The sequence below is a fragment of the Nyctereutes procyonoides genome, unplaced genomic scaffold (genome assembly GCF_905146905.1).
Source record: "Nyctereutes procyonoides isolate TBG_1078 unplaced genomic scaffold, NYPRO_anot_genome, whole genome shotgun sequence".
Taxonomy (NCBI): Eukaryota; Metazoa; Chordata; class Mammalia; order Carnivora; family Canidae; genus Nyctereutes; species Nyctereutes procyonoides.
In genome coordinates this window covers 2,969,383-2,993,415 of record NW_026575034.1, presented here as the reverse complement: position 1 = coordinate 2,993,415, position 24,033 = coordinate 2,969,383, and positions in this window count along the sequence as shown.

The window sequence follows — 24,033 nt, the reverse complement described above, 5'->3', positions numbered from 1 at the left end:
GACCTTGGGTGATGATGAGTCTGTATCAGTTCATGGATTTTAACAAATGTACCACCTGTGGTATAGGAGGTTGTTCACACATACGTACAGGGAGCGATAGAAATTCTCTATGCTTTCAGCTCCATTTTTCTGTGAACCTAAAACTGCTCAAAAAAAAATGTTGATTAATTAAAAAATAAAAATAAACTGTCTATGAAAGCACATTTACATGTTCAGCACATCTATCTACTGGCTAAGAATGTAATGGAAAGACGAGAACAGCAGGCCCCAGTATTGCTAAATTACCAAAAGGATTTTACTTATCAATGTTTTATTTTGCTCTCTGAAGAGATCCTAAGTTTGATCCAGCCACTTAAGTGAAAAAGAATTTGGACTGAATGAAAAACTGAATTTTACTTGGAAAAGTTTTGAACAGTTTTCCATCATAAATGCAACCCTTAACCTCTCCTTATTTTCTGTTTTGGGCGGAGAAGGATATTTAGGCTACTGGATGGTCATTGGCGCTTACTTTCATGAGAATAAGGAAGAGGAGGAACAGAGGGAGGAAAAGGAGGACAGGATGGGAGAAAGGGGAACTGAGGGAGGAGAAAGTAATTTTAAATAGTCTCTTTTCATAACTTTGCCCTCTGCTTCTATGGCAGATTATATTTTGATGACCTAAAAACAACCATTATGCTATTGTCATATCCTGTTCTTATGGGACAGGGATTATTCATGGTATCTGGGGTTAGAACAAAATACAGGCCAAATGTCAATTTTGCCACGTGCCTTGTCTGCCCTGCCCTGTTGGAAAATCTCTGTAAAATCACAGTAAATTAAACCAGTATGGGGGCCGCCTGGGTGGCTCAGTGGTTGAGCGTCTGCCTTTGGCCCAGGGTGAGATACCGAGGTCCAGGGATCGAGTCCCACATCGGGCTCCCCGCAGGGAGCCTACTTCTCTCTCTGCCCATGTCTCTGTCTCTCTGGGTTTCTCATGAATAAATAAATAAAAATCTTTAAAAAAAGAAGAAGAAGAAACCAGCATCTGTTGTATTTGATGGAGTTTGCAAAACTTATTTTGAAGGAAAAAAATAAAGAAAATATAACTCCTAACAGAATCAGAATGGAAAAGGGTTTTGTGTGTGTGTGTGACTCCATGTAATCCTAAAGGCTACATAGAACTATTTGAACCTAAAAGAGAGGAAAAGCGATCAGATTGGAGGACTCCGTATTTAATACAATAAAATCTACATACAGAAATGCTGGCAGGATGGCAAAAAAAAAAAAAAAAACTTAGTAAACTTTAGGTCCTCCTTCCTAGCCCCCTGGGCTGGTCTTACACAAAACAAAATGGTTCCCTTGGCGTGGACACGTCTGCCATTCCTGCATGAGGGCTCTTCTCCGCCCTGGACTGCCCAAGGCATTCGCTAAGCCATGAAAAGGAGGTCTCCAGGGGTAAACCACAGGGCCTGATCCCCCAGCCAAGCTGAATTCACATCCCCCCTCCCTCCACACTCGCTTCTCCACCCTGTCTCCTAACTCAGGAAGGAGCTCCATCAGCCACCCCCTGGCCCAAGCCCTATGAGCAAGCCATGCTTTTCCCTCTTCCTCAGTCTCAGCGACCATCACTCGCCTAACCCCTTTGCTGCCGCATCTAACATCAGGCGATGCTGTATGTTCCCCCTCCATTCCCGGCTCAGCTCTCCAAGCAGAGGCCTTACCATCGGCGTCCTACACTACGGTGACGCTCTCTTCCCTAGCCTCCCTCTAACCTGGGAGGGATGCCTCCCATCTGTTCTGACCTTGACCCTAGATCAACTTCCAACACAAATCCAGCTGATCCTCAGCCACTATGTACCCATCTTGCCATGACAGTTGTTGGAGAGGTTGTTGTGAACACCACTTGTTAAATACTGAGCCTCATCCCATTGCTCACCCTGTCGCGCTCTTCCTTAAAACCATTCTCTTTTGATTCTCTTTAAAACTTATCGTCTTTAAAAATAAAAAAAATAAATAAATAATAAAATTTATCGCCTTTGAGGGAAACAAAGGCAAAAACGAACTATTGGGGCTTTGTCAAGACAAAAAGCTTCTGCACAGCAAAGGAAACGGTCAACAAAACCAAAAGACAGCCTGCAGAATGGGAGAACATAGTTGCAAACGACACATCAGATAAAGGGCTAGGATCCAAGGTCTACAAAGAACTTACCAAACTCAACACCCAAAGAACAAATAATCCAGTCAAGAAACGGGCAGAAGACATGAGCAGACATTTCTCCAGAGAAGACCTACAAATGGCCAATAGACAGATGAGAAAAGGCTCAGCATCACTTGGCATCAGGGGAACACAATCAAAACCACAAGGAGGTGCCACCTCACGCGGGTCAGAATCGGCAAAATTATCAAGTCGGGAAACGACAGATGTTGGCCAGGATGCAGAGAAAGAGGAGCCCTCTTACACTGTGTGTGGAAATGCAAGCTGCCGCAGCCACTCCAGAAAGCAGTGTGGAGGTGCCTCAAAACGTTGAGAATAGAGCTGCCCTATGGCCCAGCAATTGCACTACTGAGTATTTACCCCAAAGGTACAAATGTAGTGATCTGAAGGGGCACCTGCACCCCAATGTTTAGAGCAGCAGTGCCCACAGTGGCCAAACTGTGGAGAGAGCCCAGATGCCCATCGGCAGGTGAATGGAGAAAGAAGATGTGGTCTGTATCTACGGTGGGAAACTACTCAGTTCTTTATCGTATGGCCTCACTCACATGTGGGATTTAAGAAACAAAACAGAGGAGCATAGGGGAAGGGAGCGAAAAAGAAAACAAGACAAGATCAGAGAGGGAGACAAGCCATAAGAGACTTTTTTTTTTCCTAAGAGACTCTTAATATTAGAAAAAAAACCTGCTAGAGGGGGGCATGGGGAAGTGGGTGATGGGCATTAAGGAGGGCACATGATGTAATGAGCACTGGGTGTGCTACACAACTGATGGACCACTGACCCCTACCTCTGGAACTTATAATACACTATATGTTCATTGAATTTAGATGTTATAATGTAGAAGAAAAAAATTTAAAAAAATAAAATTTATCGCCTTCAGGATATAGTCCAACTACTTAGCAATGCAAAGAAGGCAGGATAATTTCCTAAAAGAGCAATATTTGTTTGTTATCACCATTTCCACCTAATACCTTTTCCAAACCAGTAACCAAACTTTGTGATTCCTTGCCTTAGGGATTGTGTTGAGAAAAAAACTAGAAGCTTGAGTGTTTTTTAAAGAGCTAAACCTTTTGAGACATCAGATTATGTTAGACGTGATGAAGTCAGAGCAGACAATTGCAAGACATTGCAGGGAAGGGAGAAGTGTGTCAACGGTGGGGATCCAAGCCCTACTCCCCGACATTCCAGCAAGAATGTGGAGAGACCTTGGACAGGAATGCAGAATGGCCCGTCCAGGGAATCCTGGTCCTGGGCATTGGAGCTCTCACCTCAACAAAGATTGTCCTGGGTGATAAAACAGCAAACCTGCAGGGACCATGGAGACTGAAGCAATGGGCTCTTCATGACAACCATTATGGACAGATGACTGATACCCCACTAGATACTCTCTAATGACATGACATTGGGAGCATGAGACACCCCAAGAATAACCATGGGCGTCCTATAGTATATTCTCCATCACAGATCTGATACACAAAGAAGTTACCATTTACCTGTCAGCCCAGGGGATAACAAATTTGATCTGTAGAGGGCCAGACAGCAAATATTTTAGCCCCAAATTGCAACCTGTGCAGTCTGTTGTAGCCACTCAACTCCGCTATTGTAGCACCGAACAGCCAAAGACAATACCTGAATAAATGGGTAGAACAGTAATTCAATAAAACTTTACTTACAAACACAAGTGGTAGATGAGATTTGGCCTGAGGGCCAGAATTTGCCAACCTCTTGTCCAGCATATTGCATTACATGTTCACTAAGGTCAAAATCGTATTTTCCGTTGATTCAGCGAAAATTTGTTGAGAATTTACAGCCAACTCAGCTGGCATCAGCATTTAGTAGCAAATAATACAAAATCTGTGCTCTAGTGAAGCTTGGATTCCAGCATGTGGGGAGACAACAAGCAAAATCAACAAAATCCGAGAGTAATTGGTCTCCGTGACCAGTTGTGCTCTCCAGCCTAGTGTTCAGTGCCCAGTACGTACTGGGAACGTGTCTGCTACTAAAACGTTTTTTAGCCGGCCGTCAGCTCCGATCTTCCGAAGTCACCAGAGGCCTAAGCTGCAGAGAACTGCAAGAGAAGGTGGCGTCCTCGGCTAGCCCTGAAGCGGCTGGCTCGGCCACTTATCATTTAAGGAAGCTGCCACCAATAGCTGATGAACAAGCATCTTCGACGTGGGTGTTTCCGCAGGGACGCTGTGCCATCTCCTAACATGACAGGCCTGAAGGCGATAAATTTTATTTAAAAAATTTTTGTCTTCCAGTGTGGTACTGGCACAAAAACAGACACATAGACCAATGGAACAGAATAGAGAACCCAGAAATGGACCCTGAACTTTATGGTCAACTAATATTCGACAAAGGAGGAAAGACGATCCACTGGAAGAAAGACAGTCTCTTCAATAAATGGTGCTGGGAAAATTGGTCATCCACATGCAGAAGAATGAAACTAGACCACTCTCTTGCACCATACACAAAGATAAACTCAAAATGGATGAAAGATTTAAATGTGAGACAAGATTCCATCAAAATCCTAGAGGAGAACACAGGCAACACCCTTTTTGAACTTGGCCACAGTAACTTCTTGCAAGATACATCCACGAAAGCAAAAGAAACAAAAGCAAAAATGAACTATTGGGACTTCATCAAGATAAGAAGCTTTTGCACAGCAAAGGATACAGTCAACAAAACTCAAAGACAACCTACAGAATGGGAGAAGATATTTGCAAATAACATATCAGATAAAGGGCTAGTTTCCAAAATCTATAAAGAACTTCTTAAACTCAACACCAAAGAAACAAACAATCCAATCATGAAATGGGCAAAAGACATGAAGAGAAATCTCACAGAGGAAGACATAGACATGGCCAACATGCACATGAGAAAATGCTCCGCATCACTTGCCATCAGGGAAATACAAATCAAAACCACAATGAGATACCACCTCACACCAGTGAGAATGGGGAAAATTAACAAGGCAGGAAACAACAAATGTTGGAGAGGATGCGGAGAAAAGGGAACCCTCTTACACTGTTGGTGGGAATGTGAACTGGGGCAGCCACTCTGGAAAACTGTGTGGAGGTTCCTCAAAGAATTAAAAATAGACCTGCCCTACGACCCAGCAATTGCACTGTTAGGGATTTACCCCAAAGATTCAGATGCAATGAAACGCCGGGACACCTGCCCCCCAATGTTTCGAGCAGCCATGTCCACAATAGCCAAACTGTGGAAGGAGCCTCGGTGCCCATCGAAAGATGAATGGATAAAGAAGATGTGGTTTATGTATACAATGGAATATTACTCAGCCATTAGAAACGACAAATACCCACCATTTGCTTCAACGTGGAGGGAGCTGGAGGGTATTATGCTGAGTGAAGTAAGTCAATCGGAGAAGGACAAACAGTGTATGTTCTCATTCATTTGGGGAATATGAATAATAGTGAAGGGGAATATAAGGGAAGGGAGAAGAAATGTGTGGGAGATATCAGAAAGGGACACAGAACATAAAGACTTCTAACTCTGGGAAATGAACTAGGGGTGGTGGAAGGGGAGGAGGGCGGGGGGTGGGGGTGAATGGGTGACGGGCACGGAGGGGGACACTTGACGGGATGAGCACTGGGTGTTATTCTGTATGTTGGTAAATTGAACACCAATAAAAATTAATTTATAAAAAAAATAAATAAATAAACTGTAGGCTTGTTAAATGCTAAAAAAAAATTTTTTGTCTTCTACATTATAACATCTAAATTCAATGAACATATAGTGTATTATAAGTTCCAGAGGTAGGGGTCAGTGGTCCATCAGTTGTGTACCACACCCAGTGCTCATTACATCATGTGCCCTCCTTAATGCCCATCACCCACTTCCCCATACCCCCCTCTAGCAGGTTTTTTTTTTTCTATGATTAAGAGTCTCTTAGGAAAAAAAAAAAGTCTCTTATGGCTTGTCTCCCTCTCTGATCTTGTCTTGTTTTCTTTTTCGCTCCCTTCCCCTATGCTCCTCTGTTTTGTTTCTTAAATCCCACATGTGAGTGAGGCCATACGATAAAGAACTGAGTAGTTTCCCACCGTAGATACAGACCACATCTTCTTTCTCCATTCACCTGCCGATGGGCATCTGGGCTCTCTCCACAGTTTGGCCACTGTGGGCACTGCTGCTCTAAACATTGGGGTGCAGGTGCCCCTTCAGATCACTACATTTGTACCTTTGGGGTAAATACTCAGTAGTGCAATTGCTGGGCCATAGGGCAGCTCTATTCTCAACGTTTTGAGGCACCTCCACACTGCTTTCTGGAGTGGCTGCGGCAGCTTGCATTTCCACACACAGTGTAAGAGGGCTCCTCTTTCTCTGCATCCTGGCCAACATCTGTCGTTTCCCGACTTGATAATTTTGCCGATTCTGACCCGCGTGAGGTGGCACCTCCTTGTGGTTTTGATTGTGTTCCCCTGATGCCAAGTGATGCTGAGCCTTTTCTCATCTGTCTATTGGCCATTTGTAGGTCTTCTCTGGAGAAATGTCTGCTCATGTCTTCTGCCCGTTTCTTGACTGGATTATTTGTTCTTTGGGTGTTGAGTTTGGTAAGTTCTTTGTAGACCTTGGATCCTAGCCCTTTATCTGATGTGTCGTTTGCAACTATGTTCTCCCATTCTGCAGGCTGTCTTTTGGTTTTGTTGACCGTTTCCTTTGCTGTGCAGAAGCTTTTTGTCTTGACAAAGCCCCAATAGTTCGTTTTTGCCTTTGTTTCCCTCAAAGGCGATAAATTTTATTATTTATTTATTTTTTTTTATTTTTAAAGACGATAAGTTTTAAAGAGAATCAAAAGAGAATGGTTTTAAGGAAGAGCGCGACAGGGTGAGCAATGGGATGAGGCTCAGTATTTAACAAGTGGTGTTCACAACAACCTCTCCAACAACTGTCATGGCAAGATGGGTACATAGTGGCTGAGGATCAGCTGGATTTGTGTGTTGGAAGTTGATCTAGGGTCAAGGTCAGAACAGATGGGAGGCATCCCTCCCAGGTTAGAGGGAGGCTAGGGAAGAGAGCTTCACCGTAGTGTAGGACGCCGATGGTGAGGCCTCTGCTTGGAGAGCTGAGCCGGGAATGGAGGGGGAACATACAGCACCGCCTGATGTTAGATGCGGCAGCAAAGGGGTTAGGCGAGTGATGGTCGCTGAGACTGAGGAAGAGGGAAAAGCATGGCTTGCTCATAGGGCTTGGGCCAGGGGGTGGCTGATGGAGCTCCTTCCTGAGTTAGGAGACAGGGTGGAGAAGCGAGTGTGGAGGGAGGGGGGATGTGAATTCAGCTTGGCTGGGGGATCAGGCCCTGTGGTTTACCCCTGGAGACCTCCTTTTCATGGCTTAGCGAATGCCTTGGGCAGTCCAGGGCGGAGAAGAGCCCTCATGCAGGAATGGCAGACGTGTCCACGCCAAGGGAACCATTTTGTTTTGTGTAAGACCAGCCCAGGGGGCTAGGAAGGAGGATGTAATGTTTACTAAGTTTTTTTTTTTTTGTTTTTTGCCATCCTGCCAGCATTTCTGTATGTAGATTTTATTGTATTAAATACGAAGTTCTCCAATCTGATCCCTGAAGATGTCCACATCCTAATCCCTGACTCTATGAATGTGTTATCTTGCATGACAAAGGGATAAGTTCTGATAAATTAAGGATTTTGAGAGGAGATTATCCTGGATCGCCAAGTGGGCCCAATGTAATCACCAAGCCCCTTAGAAGAGCAAAGCAGGATAGCTGGAGTAGGAATTACTCATGGGAAAGAGAAAAGGAGAAGGCAGGGAGCTGCTGGGGGGAGATTCGAAGATACAACCTTGCTGGAAGATGGAGAAAGGAGCCAGAAACCAAGAAATGCCAACAGTCCTGGGAAGCTAGAAAAGGCAACAAATATGTTTTCCCCTAGGATCTCCAAAAGGAATTCGCCCTGCCAACACCTTGATTTTACCCCCATAAGATTCATTTCAGCCTTCTGACCTCCAGAACTGTAAGATCATAAATTTGTGTTGTTTTAAGCCACCCGGTGTGTGGTGGTTTTTTGCAGCGTAATAGAAAATGCATACGGTCTCTCACCCCAGAACTGGCACAAGCAAGGAGGCCTGCAGGCCGCTCAGTCTTACCGTAGACGTCCTGACCCGCCACCAGCTCTGTGCTTGGGCCCCTTTCCCGGAGGCAGCCGTGCAGACATCCCCAGCACCACCTGAGAGCTGACCCAGCTCGGGCTGGCCCAGGATCCTGGTCTCCTCTGCAACCTTTTCCCCCCTTTCACAGCTTTTTCCATCTGCTCCACCAAACCCAGCCCAGGGTTCTCAGGACAATCCTCTCCCACTCCCCTCCTCACCATCAGCCTAGACTCACCCAGGCCAGCATGGCTTCCTGTGTCTTTGATGGGAAACCACTGTTCTTGGACACAGCTCAGCTGTGCAGCTCAACTCCCCGCAACCCATCTAGTCAGTGCGGGGAGTGGATCCCACTTGAGCGAACTGAGCATCAGGCAAATCAAGCAAACGTGTGTCCATTTCAAAATTTCAGGTGCAAGAAAAAGAATTATTTGGACAGGTGCCGAGGGTAGGATCTTTAATGGGACAGGCCTCCGAATCAGATGGTATTGCCAAGAAAGGTCCCCTATGTCTCCGTCCATCCACCCCCAACACTGAAATTATACTGGTTTCTTCAAGGAGGCTCCAGTTTGCAAATCTATACAAAGGAGATTGCACCAAGTTGTTCTTCTGAGGAACCATCTACTGTACAGATCTGTGACCTAAATAGTCAGGCCTCAGAGGTTGCTCTTGAGAGATTTAAGCTGCATTCCGGCCTTCGCCCCGTAGCACGGACGGCCCTCTGCCGTGGCCTTCCATCCCGAGTCCTGCGAGCCTCTAGTATTTCCAGGCCTGGCTTAGCCAGTAAGGCCAAGCTTATTTTCACATGACAGGGTGAGGCAAAGAACTCCTAACGTGGCCCAGTCCTCACCCAATCTTCAACTGATGTAGTTTTTATAAATTGAAACCTGAACTTACTTTCATCTCTTTTTGGCTTGATCCAGTCTTTGAATCTTTTATTCCTTTTATTTTCACTTTTTTATTGTATTGTCCTCAGGTCTACTCTGTGTTTTTATTATTATTTCTATTGCTTTCTTGTGTTCATTCGTTTTAGGGACTCATCATGGTTTAATTTCATTTGATTCTTTGACCCTGCCTCTTTTTTATTGTAATTTTCATTGCTTTAATATTGGTTTTTTTGTTTGTTTGTTTGTTTCTTACTTGAGTTGTTTGCTTGCTCCTTTGTCAGTTCTGGTTATCTCACATAATTGGAAAGCATAAGGATATTATCTGCAGGAATAACCTATAGTCCAAGCAAGAAAGAGTATATTATAATATTTTCTCCTCCAGAGAACTACTAATTTGTTCTATGGGTAATTTCTGAAATGTTAATAAGAATTACTAACAGTCTGCCGTCGGGGTGAACAATTAACATGAAGTACAGTATAGAGTCTCAGTGAGCACTAGGGGCCTAAACCTTCCTGCTGGAGAGATAAAATGTCCACAAGGACGTATTTAAGGGGAGTAGGAGGTGAGAGGCTCTGTCCTCCCTCAGGTGGCTGCTGGGGAGCTCAGAGCCCACAAAACCCACTCTAAGCCTGATTGCTCCAGGGGGCCTTCAGGTAGAGTGGGTCTGATTATTTATTTTAATGCATATTTACTGATTGACAAGCTGGTTTTAGTGTAGCACTGGATCTATAAAATAGATTCATTTTAAAACTATTTTTAAACCATTTTAAAAAGTCAAGATGACGCACGTCTATGAACATTGAACAATTTTATTTTATTTATTTATTTATTTATTTTTCAATTTTAAAAGCTTCTTTAAGTTGACAATACGAACATCAGAAAAATGAACAGAATATTTCTGGAACATATACCTGTGTCTAATACCATGTCACTAGTATGCTACTGAATGCTTTGTTTTACATAATGTTATCTTGATTTTTTTTCATAAAATTGCCTGCAAACTTCAAAATTATATTTTGTGGTTAATAACTTGACACCTAGGGATGCCTGGGTGGCTCAGCGGTTGAGCATCTGCCTTCGCCTCAGGTCGTGATCCCGGAGTCCGGGATCAAGTCCCGCATTGGGCTCCCTGTGAGGAGTCTGCTTCCCCCTCTGCCTGTGTCTCTGCCTCTCTCTCTCTCAGTCTATAGCTCTCATGAATAAATAAATAAATAAATCTTAAAAAAAAAAACTTGACACCTGAGGTTGACTCTTTTCAGTAGACTATTAGATATTGAGTTAAACAATACTTTATCTACAGGTGCTGAGTTTCCTATAAAACTCAGAGCCAAATCTGCTAAATAGTAGATAGTAGCTTTCTTCTATATTTTTTGCATTAAATGGATTAAAAACTCAGCCCAAATATGCCCAAAGATACTCCCTCTTTGCTTTTATTTAAAGTATCTTTATTTAATGATTTATTAGAAGGCAACAGTGATCCAAAAAATTATATAATTCTTTAAATGTGTCACCAGATTTAGATGCTACAAAATTGTAGGCCCTTCCCTATAATAGAGATACTCCAAGCATTATTTACTTCCTCCCATGCCTTGTCTTTTATTTGAAGTATTTAGTCCTTTGTCAGGCCCTGATTTCCTACTTTTAGCTCCCTGTACCTTAAGACCAGCAAAGATTCCCTTTCTCCCTCATTCTCTTAGATACACCTTCTATTACCTTCTCCCTCTCTCCTTTGCTCTTTCCATATTGGTTCTCTCCCCTTTAGCAAAAGTCATAAACATAACAGGAGACCACACCTAGCTCTATAGGACCTCCCAGCTACAATACTCAAAAGCAATGACACTAGTTTCCGAAGTCCATCCTAATTCCCGGAAGAAAATGTTGGCTCGGTGTTACTTGGTATGAATGTTGGCCTGTTGTATTTTTCCTGAGCCCGTTTGCCCTTCTTCTGCTTTGTTCTATAGCCAATACTTCCCTGTAGGAAGTATTTCCCAAGGTCCCTGTCATCTGGCTTCTGATGAGTTTGGACAATGGAAGACCTTATTGAAAGACCGGAAAGGCATGATGGGGAAAGCCAGAGTATTGTTACTCTGCCAGGATGGCGGCTCAAGGAGGGAATGCATCTTCCCCATGGCTCCAGTTCCTGCTGTCAGGGCTTCTAGGGTGCCAAGCTCTCACTGGTGACCCTAGCCCCTGGGTTCAGGTCGCACCTCCTTCTCCCTGTGTCCCTTCAGGCCCAGAGGTAGTAAAGACTTCTTGCTGGTGTTAATCTTGGGTTACCTCCCTGTCCTCTTAGTCTCTGCAGCTCCTCTATCAGTTGTATAACCAATGACCTGGTTAGATTTCCTCCCGTGTTTCAAATACACAGAGTACTTTAGGCTATCCTGGGAGATAGACCAGGAATCACCTGGTCTAGTCGTTTGGGATGGTGGGGTAACATTGCCCTCTTCCCAGTCTTGACCAAGGGGTAGAAGCAAGAAGGCAAAGTGATAACCATATGGGGCCCCTGCTACTGATTCCAAGAAATGCAGAGGTAAAGAGGGGCTAAGTGAGCACCAAAGACACTGGAAAGAAATGTCTTCAGCCCTCCTTTTTCTCTCAGCCTCCTTGACCTTGGTCAGCCTAGCCAAGAGGGATTCAGAGACTACTTGGTATCAGGATTTCCCAGGGCTAGCATTGGTATAACCTAATTCTCCATTTGGTTTAGCTAGAAAACAAATCATTCCTTGTCAAGTGCAAGGTTTTTGCTTCCTCACACACGAAAGGGAAACAGGCAAACCCTGTGAATTTTCAGTTCACTCATAAATCTCAAGCGTGAAGCTTTTTGTTGGCAAAAATGTCAAATATTTGTGAGTTCATAGCTCATTAAATCGATCTATTGTATGTTTAAATTAATGGAGTTTTATTTGCAGAATAAATGCACACTTGCTTCTAGTAATCCTTGTAATAAAAATAAGGTCTGTCCCAAGCTCCTAACCTATGGGGTCATCGGGATCAGTCAGAAAAACTCGACTCAAGCCCCAGAAAGAGAAGTAAGCTAGCTCCAGATTTGTCTGAGTTTATTTACTGCCCAGTTTTTGCGCTCAGAGCCTGTATTGGGAGAATTACCTGTTTTTGCAAAGTTTCCTTTCGAGGAACAAAGAGCTCTTCACAGGACAGGCAGTACTTAAAGCTTGTGAAATGGGAGGAAAAAAAGACAAAACTTGCTGTTCAGGCGTTCAGAGGGAAAGAAGCATTGGGAAAGTAAACCCTCCTATAGCCGTCTAAGCGCAATAAACCACGTGGCACCCGGTGACCCATATTTGGGGCAATTCCTGAGAAGAAATGGAGAAAGCAGCTTGAGAGAAAGTGTGTTCCACAACGAGACAAGATTGCAGAGCCTCTTGGATAGACTGGGGTTTCAGCCTGTGCCCCCAATTCACGTTTTCATCTAGAGGAGAAAATGCGCAGATTGTGCAGTGCCCGACCTGAGTGTGTTCTTGAGGCAGGAACTCCATCTAGTGGTTTGCTCTAGAAATTACCCCCACGTCTTTATTTTACACACACACACACACACACACACACACACACACACACACACATGCACGTACAGTGTCCTTTCACAGACTCGATGAAGATAGAGAAAGTTTCCTCTTGTTGCCTGGCAAGGTTTGTCCTGAGCCCACTGGACCCCATCCCTCTGCCCGGGGACTGTAGATTTCTTAGCCGCTGGGTTTTGCTGTGTCCTCTCCACTCCTGGAGGTCTTACATCCAGTTTATCTGGTTGCACATAGAAGAAATATGATTCCTAACAACCACGAGGATCAAACGTGTATATGGGGGGAAAGGGGATGGGGGTGTATTGTGTAGTGTAGTGTGTGTGTAGGGTTCGGGTATGCTGAGGAAGAGCCCAGTTGTGGAACAGAGTAGACGACGGCATTTGCCAAAGATTGGGGTAAAGGGTACACGTCAGCAAGAACAAAAGGAGAATGAGTGAAACACAGTGCGATAAAAGCAGACACACACACTTGCAAGCCTGGTGCCTCCCAGGACTGGGAGGCAGGGTATGACCAAAACGAGACAAATATCCACCAGGATACTTAGTTACGGGCCCCAGACCAGTGACCTCAGGTAGCCAGAGCACCCCCGTTCCTATCATCATGGGACTTTGATTAAGTACTTCCCCATATGAGCTTCTGACATTCATTGCTAGTGTATTTTAAAGCTTCTTTGGCCACATACCCCTTTCCAGTTAAAAAAGGGCTATGGACCCTTTTCTCCCATTTTATATATAATTTTGCGCACAATTTTGGTGGTTTAAGGATGTCCCCCAATGCCATCCCTAATCTCTAAGCTCACTATTCCATAAACACTAGGCCCATGACCACTCTTAGCACTGGTACAGTCTTCCCCACTCTTTAAAATGTCCTGATATCCACCCTTCAAAGTGTCTCAGCCCCTTCTCCACACGCTCTCACACATCACGCGGTGCCGCTGACTCTGCTGCCTGTCACTGTTCCTCCCCATTTGTGTTTCCCATTATTCATCTGTGTCTTTTCGCTCTACACGCTTCTTCACTTGACATGTTTCCTTTCAGCCACGCTAAGAGCAGTGTTTTTAAAGGAAATCTTTATGCTCCTCAAGGGAGAATCGGAAAACATGACCCAGCAAAGCAGATGAGTGATAGTGGGTGGGTGGCAAAGGAGTCCTAAGAAGCCATGAGAGTGTGAGAATAGATGGAGAGAGACATGGAAAAGCACCCGTGAAAGGCCCGTCGGTTTTCAGGCAGCAGATTCCAGGTTTTGTGGGCCTGTGACACATTTTCAAATGTTGGAAATCTTGGCAGCAGGATTGTACGGCAGGATCCTTTGCCCAAAGATGACCAAAACAGTATCTCACATCCCACAGACCTCCTAACTTTGGCTCTCCGCCCATTGAAAGGTGGGTCTCTGCCCCCTTCCCTTGAATCCAGGTGGTCTAAGGACTCACTTAGCACCAATAGAATAAAGTGCAAGTAAATTCCAACACTAAGTCAGAAGCAGGGAGGCTCCCTCTGCCGTCCTCACTGAAGCGCCTGCCCTGGGGCCCTCAGTCACCATGGAAGCAGTACACCGGTTCTGAGGCCACCGTGCACGAGAAACCCAAACTAGTTCACAGGGACAGGCCCTGAGGCTCTACAAAGAGAGACACAAGAGAGGTGTCTGGCTGGTCCCCTGATGCCATAGACACCTGCTGCTCTAGCGGCAGCTACCAACTCACTAAAACTGAATGAAAGACTCCAGAACCATCCATCAGAGGTTTTCCCCCAAATCATTGACCCACAGAAACCAAGAGTGATATAATGAAATAATTGTCCTTTTGAACCACTAAGTTTTTGGAGGCATTTGTCACACAGCAGTAGGAAGTGTAACAGACTGAAAGACTTAAAACGATACCAAACGAACCAGGAATCATTCAAACGGGAACATTCCTGCAGAATCATCACGTCTCCTGCTGTCTGTAAACACACGCTCAATTTCCTGTGCGGGTTCCCCTAAGCAGGGGGCCCGTTGGGACAGTCTCCAGCTCTAGCAAACACTCTCTTTGCTTTGACCCTGGCTTGGTGTTATGATCCTGCGCCTGCCCCACAGCGCCTCCCTAACCAGCTCAATCCTGTGTCATTTAATAGGCATTAACATCACACCAGAAGTATCTGGGTCAAAATCTAGTGGCTCACTCATCACCTGGATCTCGGTTTCTTCCTCTTCTTCCTTTTTGCTAAATACCTCCCTTCTCAAATTTTCTACGAAAGTGAATGTAGCCACGTGGCTTGCACAAGTTATAACAAAATGGAAGCCAATTATCTTGAGCCATTTACCTCTTTGGACATTTTTTTTTATTTGAGTCTAGTTGACCACATACAGACACTAGTTTCAGGTACAACTTAGTGATTTGACAGGTTTATACATGCCATAGCTACCCTCGGTCTCAGCTCATCGCTCTTACGGATCACGTAAGTATTCCTTACGCTCTCCTTTTTATTCCTGTTCCTTACTCATTCCGTAACCAGAGGCCTGCCTCTCTCTCTCTCCCCTTTATCCATTTTGCTCAATCTCCCACTCCCTTCCCCCTGGCAACCAACCATCCGTTTGCTCTCTGTATATATAGTTCTGATTCTGCTTTTTGTTTATTTATTCATTTTTAAGATTCCATTTGAGTGGGATCATATAGCACTTGTCTTCCTCAGTCTGATTTATTTCACTTAGCATAAGACCTTCTAGGTCCACCCATGTAGTCTCAAACAACAGTATCTCATCCTTTTTATGGTTTATTAAATATATAATATACATATTATATACATATCCTTTTATACATAATATATGTATGTATGTATGCACACACCCCACATTTTTTATACATTCCTGTATTGATGGAAATTTAGGCTGCTTCCATGTCTTTGGATATTATAAATAACGCTCCAATAAACATAGAGGTGCATATATCTTTTTAAGTTAGTGCTTTCACTTTCCCTGGGTAAATACCCAGTAGTAGAATTATTGGGCCATATGATATTTCATTTTTATTATTTTTTTCAGGAACTTCCACACTGTTTTCCACAGTGGCTGTTCCAATTTACACGCTCACCAGCAGCACAGGAGGGTTCCTTTTTCTCCACATCCTCACCAACATTTGCTGTTTCTTGTCTTCTTGATTTTGGCCATTCTGATAAGCATGAGGTGATATCTCATTGTTGTTGTGATTTGCATTTCCCTGACGAGGACACATCTTCTCGTGTGCCTGTTGGCCATCTGTGTATCTTTTTTGGAGAAATGTTTATTGATTTCTAACTCCATTCTTCAGTAGAAGAAACTAGGCCTTCTTGGTAAAACGGACAATCTGAGAACTGGTGCAGGAAAAATACAAAGTGAGTCTGGAGAATCTTGAAATGCCGCACAGTAAAGAAACACTCAAAAAAACAGAAGAATGGAGGCACACCAAAGGCAAACAGGAGTCAACTTGAAAAAGCTCCCAGTGGAGCCAGAACAATTTGAGTAACACTCTGGCATAGTACAGGCATGCCTCCTTTTACTGCCCTTCACTCTTGTATTTGACAGTCTATTGCCTTTTTTTTTCTTTTTTTTTTTTTTTTTTACAAATTGAGGGTGTGCAGTGCTCTTGGGCTAAGCAAGTCTATCAGGGCCATTTTTCCAACAGCACGCTGTGTGTTTCTCTATCACATTTTGGTAATTCTTGCAATATTTCAAACTTTTTCATTACTGTTATATTTGTTACTGTGAACTGTGATCAGTGATTATGACTCGCTGAAGGCTCAGATGATGTTTATCACTTTTTAGCAATAATTTTTAAATTAAGGTATGCACATAGTTTTTTAAACACAAAATGCTGTGCATACTTGATAAACTACAGAATACTATGAACATAATTTTTATATGCACTGAGAAACCAAAAAGTTCAGTTGACTCACTTTATTGTGCCATTTGCTTTATTGTGGTGGTCTGGAACCAAACCCTCAATATGTTTGAGATATGCTTGTATCCGATTATTATCTGAAGTACAAAATAAATATTTAAGAATCCCGATTAATAGATAATAGTTACATTATCTATAATACATATGATAATTGCTTACATATATTAGTTACTATGTCATAGATCCTGTTGTAAACATTTCATAAATATTATTTGAATCCTTATAGCATCCCACAAGGTAGATGGTATTGTTAGAACCCCCATTTTACAGATGAAGAACTCATGGTTTGTCAAGTCAAGCCACAAATAGAAAAGGATACCATTTGGACAGCCCATTGTAAGCATTGGCAATCCTAAGAAATCATCTATGGGGGACTGGCCACGCGAGGCCCTGTCTAGCCACCCAAGAGCAGGGGACACTAGCAGAGCCCTCCACAGCACACCAAGAGGCTTGGCTGTGATTTTCTCCGCCCTACAGCCTAGGACGTAAGCCTGGATCTAGCCCTCTACAATCTCTGTTCTCTGCCTGACAGTTGAAATAGTAAATGCCAGCACTGCAATAATAATTATCTTGAGATTATACTAAGATCATACAGTTATATCCAAATTCAACGTAGAGTCTCGGAAGCTGTGCAAAGTCTCTATGGGCCCAAAGGAAAATGTAGTCATTAATCTATTAAGTAAAAGGTAAAGTACTTGCCCAACCAAGCAAGAGATGTGGAACAACCTGCCCAATGAGGAGACACAGCAAAACTTCTCAAGCAGAACCCAGTTAACCTGTGAACTCTCTATTCCCAGAATTTAAGCTGAGTCCCACACTTCTAGGGAAAAAAACACACAAGGGAACAAACTGAATTTTTTTTCCTGAACGAAAAGAAAAATTGCAACAACATCTAGGTACTTTCTGGGATCATAACAAATTCAGGGTCCAGCGTCCAGCCCCCACCGCCACACACACGTTATTATAACAAAATATAACGGCCCCGTGAGACAGAGCAAACGACACAGCTCAGGGGCTGGAATACTACCTACAAAGCACCTGCCGTGTGCGAAGAACTGTGCCAGGCACCCTCTCTTTGTTGTTTTTCATAGCAACCTATGGAGAAAAGTATTATTAATACCGTTTTGCACGTGAACACAAGGTTCAGAGAGGAGGAATCATTTGCCAAGGTCACACAGCTAATAAGAGATGAACACAGTGTTTGAGTCCACCCGTGACTGGCTCCAAAGCCTTTGTCAAGACAAGACTGTTAAAGGTGTAGGCAGACCCCTGAGCTCTAGGGAAGACTAGTCCCTAAAGCCAGAGGTCCAGAAAGTGCCTAACGGCTCTATGACAAAATGTAGCTCCCAAACTCCATGTCTGTAAGTAGGGGTCAGTCCAAAACTAGAAGCGGGTGGCCATCCCACTAGGTAGTGGTGGATAGATAACTCACCAGGAAAGAGCTAAATAGAGAGCTGCCCGGGAATCCCTCATGGAAGAGTAGATGACCGAGGCAGGCTTCTAGGGCTGGGAAAGCAGAGAAGGAGTTTCACTGACATTCCCCACATCCTCCCCTGACGACAGCCTGACGTCTATAGATTGCTTCCTGTGGGCAGGAGACTTTCCTGCTTTTTCTCATTCAATTCTCACATCATCCCTATGAGGGAGACACCACCACCGTTACCTCCAGGTCATAACAAGAAACTGAGAACTGAATTGCTTACCCAACTAACCTAATGTCAGAAAGTCAGGGTAGAGCCGGACACTGCGATTCTAGAACCCACGTTCTTCACCACCAAGAGGAAAAGAACAAAGTTCAAATACTGAGGTGTAACCCATAGTATTCAGTCTGTTTAGAATATCCAGTTTTATTTCCATTATAATACTTAATTTTATTTTACCCTGATAATGAATTTCATTAGCATTGAGTTTCATTACCATAGTTTTAAACTTTAGTTTAACTACAGCACTTGGCCGGTCGTTAATACTCCATTGCATGTATTATTTTAGTATTGGGTTTTATGGTGATGATCCTTATAATTATTACAGTTCTAGATTTTATCATTATTGCCATGTTTAGTGTTTAAGAAATAGTTTCATGGTCTGGATAGAGACAGGAAAAAATGACAATCGTGATATTAAAATAATCTCATGTTTGCACATGTCACATGAAAAATGAGTAAATGCAGAACTCTTCGGCTAATGCTATGAATTGGTTTATCCAACAAAAAATAACGGCCCCGTGGGACGGAGCAGACGACACAGCTCAGGGGCTGGAATACCAGCTGCAAAGCACGTGCCATGTGCGAAGAACTGTGCCAGGCACCATCCCTTTGTTGTTTTTCATAACAACCTATGGAGAAAAGTATTATTAATACAGTTTCGCACGTGAACACAAGGTTCAGAGAGGAGGAGTCATTTGCCTAAGGTCACACAGCTAATAGATGAACACAGCGTTTGAGTCCTGTTCAAAAACCCAGCTCGAAAATCCTGTTTGTGCGCCTTCCTATAGGCTGATGGCTAGAAATGGAGAAACCTACATCTCCCAGAATCCTTTGTGGCTGGGATGCTCATCATCTACAGTCTGTGAAGAAACCCCTCCTCTCAGTCCCTGGAGAGCAGAAGAGACACAGGTGACAAGACGACCCAAGACGACCCAAGACGTGACATGACAGGGTGGCCGCATTCCACAAGACAGCATCCTCTGGGGTGCTGCTCGCTTCCTCCGCGTAGGTGTGAGTACGCCTCTGGCTTCGCAGGTGATAAGAGCTGGTCACCTCTGGGAGCGGCATCTCTTCTAGGTGCCTTTGTTTAGTAGCCGGGGCCTTGCGCTTGCTATATTCTTCTAGCTGCGTAGCATCAAAACAAGCTCCCTGGCCCTGATTTAAATGTAGTAAACTTATTAATGCCCCATCGTAAGTCCCTCTCCTAGAATGGATTCTGTTTCTTATAATGAAGAATCTTGACTAATACACAGCCTTCCAGTAAATGACAGACATTTGAAGCGGGGGAAGATATCGTGAGGTTATTGAGTTTGACCCATCACCTAGTGTGAGAGAACTTCTTACAGTAATTTTGACATCCAGCCTCCTTTCTATGCTACCCAGGAAAGGGGACTCATTTTGCCACGTAAAATCCTTCGCAGTTCACCGTGCCTTCATCTGGCATTCACTGAAGTGTCTTTTGCAAGAAAATTTTTGCAGGCACCCATTTGGGATTCTGTGTTTGAATAAATTTGGGGAATAAATACTAGGCTGAATAAAGTTACATAGATTTCTTTACTGGAGAATTTCCAGAGAATTTCACTTACTAAGCTTCATAGACAATCTCCAAGAAGTAGATCAACTGCGTGATTATTTCCCAAACATTTAACCAAATGTTCTTCTTTTGTGGTTGCTCTCCAAGAATTACTGTTACACAACATGCCTTTTATGGCATTTGCCTTAAATTAATGGATTACCAGAGGAATGGGAATTGCAGCTTGGAGACAGGTGAACGAAGGGGTTGTTTGGAGACTAAGGGTCACTTGCCCCCCTCAGATAACGCCACAGATAAAGGCACCAGCCCCTCAGTCTTGAGATCAGACCTTTTTTCCAAAGGCCCCAACATAAGAGAAACCCTGCTGGGAATATCTGAGCTGCTGCCTCTGTTCTGACGTTCCAGGTATCTTCCGTGCATGACCAATGCCCCTGAAACTTTGTGTTACACCAATAGTGTGGAGAGTTCCCGTATACCCATCACCTAGGGTCCACTAATATTAACTTCCGACACAAACTTGAGATACTATGAACTACAGACCCTATTACATTTCACCGGGTGACTACCAGTGATCCTTTTCAATCCCAAGACCCCAACCAGGATCCTGCATTTTATTTAGTTGCTTCCCCTTACTCTCTTCTGATCTGTAACAGTTCACCAGCCTTGTCTTTCATGGTCTTGACACTTTCGACAAGCACTAGTCAGTTATTTGGTAGAACACTTCTCAGTTTGGCTCTATCTGGTGTTTTCTCTAATTCGTAACTGGAATGAGATTATGGCCAATCTACGTACATGGTGTCTGGCTTCTAAAGGGGAAAAGAGGGATCTGCTTGTCCTGTGAAAGCCTGCGGAGCAACACTTAAGCTTCACTTGGCCAAGGCAAGACAGAGAGGCAGTGAGATTCAAGGGGAGGGGAAGAGATTCCACCCTGGAATGCAGGAGCAGATGGACCTACAGGAAGGGAAGTGCTCCATGGTGGCCGTCTTTGAAGACCATCCACCACAACTGGGTTTTCAAGAATACTTTAAAAACCTACTTAACAAGACAACCGTGAATCCTGGGATCTGTCACTATCATACTGAACGTTTCTAATTATCTGAAACTTCTTTAAAATAGGGTTAATGGTAACGGCTTTGTCTGCGTCACAGGGTGTGGTAGTCACGGAGGCCTGCTGGGAGGACCTCCCTTATTAAAAAGGAAAAACTGCCCGGGGAGCACAGTTAGCTAGCAGCTTCCAGATGCCTCATTTTGGCCATCTGTGATAGTATGTACTCTGGGACCACACCCGCCCCAGGCTGTTCCTCGCCAGTGACTGAGTGTGGCAGTGGAACTAGAACCAGACCACTTCTGCTTCGTCACAGGCTTCTCTAGCCAGCACTCTGTTCAGGAGCTCCCCATCGGCCCCGAAGACACATACCCCAAGCCACCACCTTGCCGTCGGAGCCTCTTCCCACTCATCTCCTTCCTCCTCTGGTCCTTCCAGAGCTTTCTGACCAGGATTGTACTTGAAGGCTCTCCCTGCCTATCCCCTTGACCGTTCACAGGCATTTCCCTCAATGAATCTCTCACACTCCTAGTTTCAACTTGCCATCTGCTCCCAGGAGTACCTGACTTGACACAGAATGTCGCGGGGACCAATGAGATGATGGATGCAAACAGCCTTTACCCCAAACATGCAGATGCAATGAAACGCCGGGACACCTGCACCCCGATGTTTCTAGCAGCAATGTCCACAATAGCCCAACTGTGGAAGGAGCCTCAGTGTCCACCGACAGATGATGGATAAAGAAGCTGTGGTCTATGTATACAATGGAATATTCTTCAGCCATTAGAAACGACAAATACCACCATTTGCTTCGACATGGATGGAACTGGAGGGTCTTATGCTGAGTGAAATGAGTCAATCAGAGAAGGACAAACATTATATGGTTTCATTTGTTTGGGGAATATAAATAATAGTGAAAGGGAATAAAGGGGAAGGGAGAAGAAATGGGTAGGAAATATCAGAAAGGGAGACAGAACATGAGAGACTCCTAACTCTGGGAAACGAACTAGGGGTGGTGGAGGGGAGGTGGGCGGGGGGTGGGGGTGACTGGGTGACGGGCACTGAGGGGGGCACTTGACGGGATGAGCACCGGGGGTTATTCTGTATGTTGGCAAATTGAACACCAATAAAACATAAATTTATTATTAAAAGAAAAGAAAAAGAAAACCATAACAAGAAGACTAAGTAGTGGGTGTTACCACTTAAAAAAAATTCAGAGCAAAATTGTTTCATACAACTCCGTAACCCTTTAGAACTCATTGCATCACTATTTCATTCGTTCATTAACAGTGATATTCTTTTTGTTGTTCAAAGAATATTAATATTCTTAGTGACAGCACTTGGTTTAAAAAGATCAGATTATATTTAATAGGCCCCATGTAAGAAAGCATCTAAATTTGTATTGAATTGAAATAGATTCTCATCCAAAAGAGAATTTAGTTCCTAAAGAGGTGAGTTTCAGTTATCATTCATTCGAGGTCAAAAGCTAAGAGTCTTTCTGTGTTTGGTCCTCTCCCTGGGACGCCACCTTTTCTGCAGAATTGGGGAATTGCTGGCTACCCTTGATTAGTAGTCTGGGGCTGAAGCCCCCACCGAACGTTCCCAAGATGATGAGGATCATTCCTCTGCTTTCTATTACGATAACCTACAAAGCAGGCGTCCTTTACGGGCTGCCTCTTCCCTGGATCTGTTCCCGTCCAACGTATTCTACGTTTGGCAGCAAGGTGATCATTCTGCTACTCCAGACCCTTATTAGCTGAGCTAAGACTTTTCAGATTAAGTCAAAATGCCTTGGTCTGACCACAGGCCACTGCTTGCTCACCTCACTCCGCTCCCTGCGGCACGTGTGCACGCACATGCACACACACACACACACACACACACACACACACACACACAGAGTCTGCTTCAGCCATTTCTCATCATCCTTGGAGATGCACATTTTTTTCCCACCATAATACCCTTGAGGCTGGGACACATCTGAAAATCATTGTAAGACAGGCAAAGCTGTTAACTAATAGTTCTGGCCTTGCGTGCACAAACACGAAAAACCCCGGTTTCAAAACCGTCCGAATGGGTGTTAGCTTGGAATACGATCCCAGGAACAACAGCGGACCACCCTTTTAACCCCTAGGTACCAAATGTTATGAGGAGGTTCTGGGGGACGTGGTGAATCAGAGGCATTTAGCAACGTCACCCAAGGAGGAATCCAAAGCAGACCAATTCCAGAGATGGAAACCCACCCGAGGAGCCCAGCCCCAGGGGCTCAGCTCTTCCATGAATTCTCTTCAGAAATGCTGTATCGCCAGTGCTCTTGACCGTGTTGTGTGGAAAGGCTTGGAGTCGATGCCTCTGACTTAAAAACCCCTTTTAAAAGAATCTGACTCCGAAAGTGAAGTTTCAGGAATATTGAAAGCAAATTATTTTACATTTATATTATTTTGCTTGTATTTGATAACGTACAATTTGATTAAAATGTATGTCTGATTAAGAATTAAAAAAAATAGTGCCTGCCTTCAGCCCAGGGCGTGATCCTGGAGTCCCTGGATCGAGTCCCACGTCGGGCTCCCTGCATGGAGCCTGCTTCTCCCTCTGCCTGTGTCTCTGCCTCTCTCTGTGTGTCTCTCATGAATAAATAAATAAAATTAAAAAAAAATTAAAAAAAACTCTGGAGCCTGGGAAGATGGTGGAGTAGAAAGTTCCTAAGAACATAAAAAAAATAAAAAATAAATTGCTCTTTCAGATAGTATTTAAACCCTAAGTTGTAAGAAAACCCTAGGCCGTAGTTAACTGGGAGTGTTCTTCTCTTTCTTGGGAGCATAAAAAAATGAGGGCTCACCTTAAAATCAGTGGCGTCTCAAAGTAGATCAGATACAGTAGAACCACTTTATTCACTTGCTCCCTCTGATGTCTGGACTTTCATGTGTTCGGCTCTCACTTTCTAGAACACTCTCTCCTTGCCTGGTTGAGCCGTACTCGTCCTCTAGGTCCAGTTATCAGGTCCACGATGTCTTCCTTAACCTCCCCGCCCCCCACCTATGGAGTTTCCCCTGCTGCGTACATCCCCAGCTCCGATACTGCAACTCTCCAAACAATTCCCAT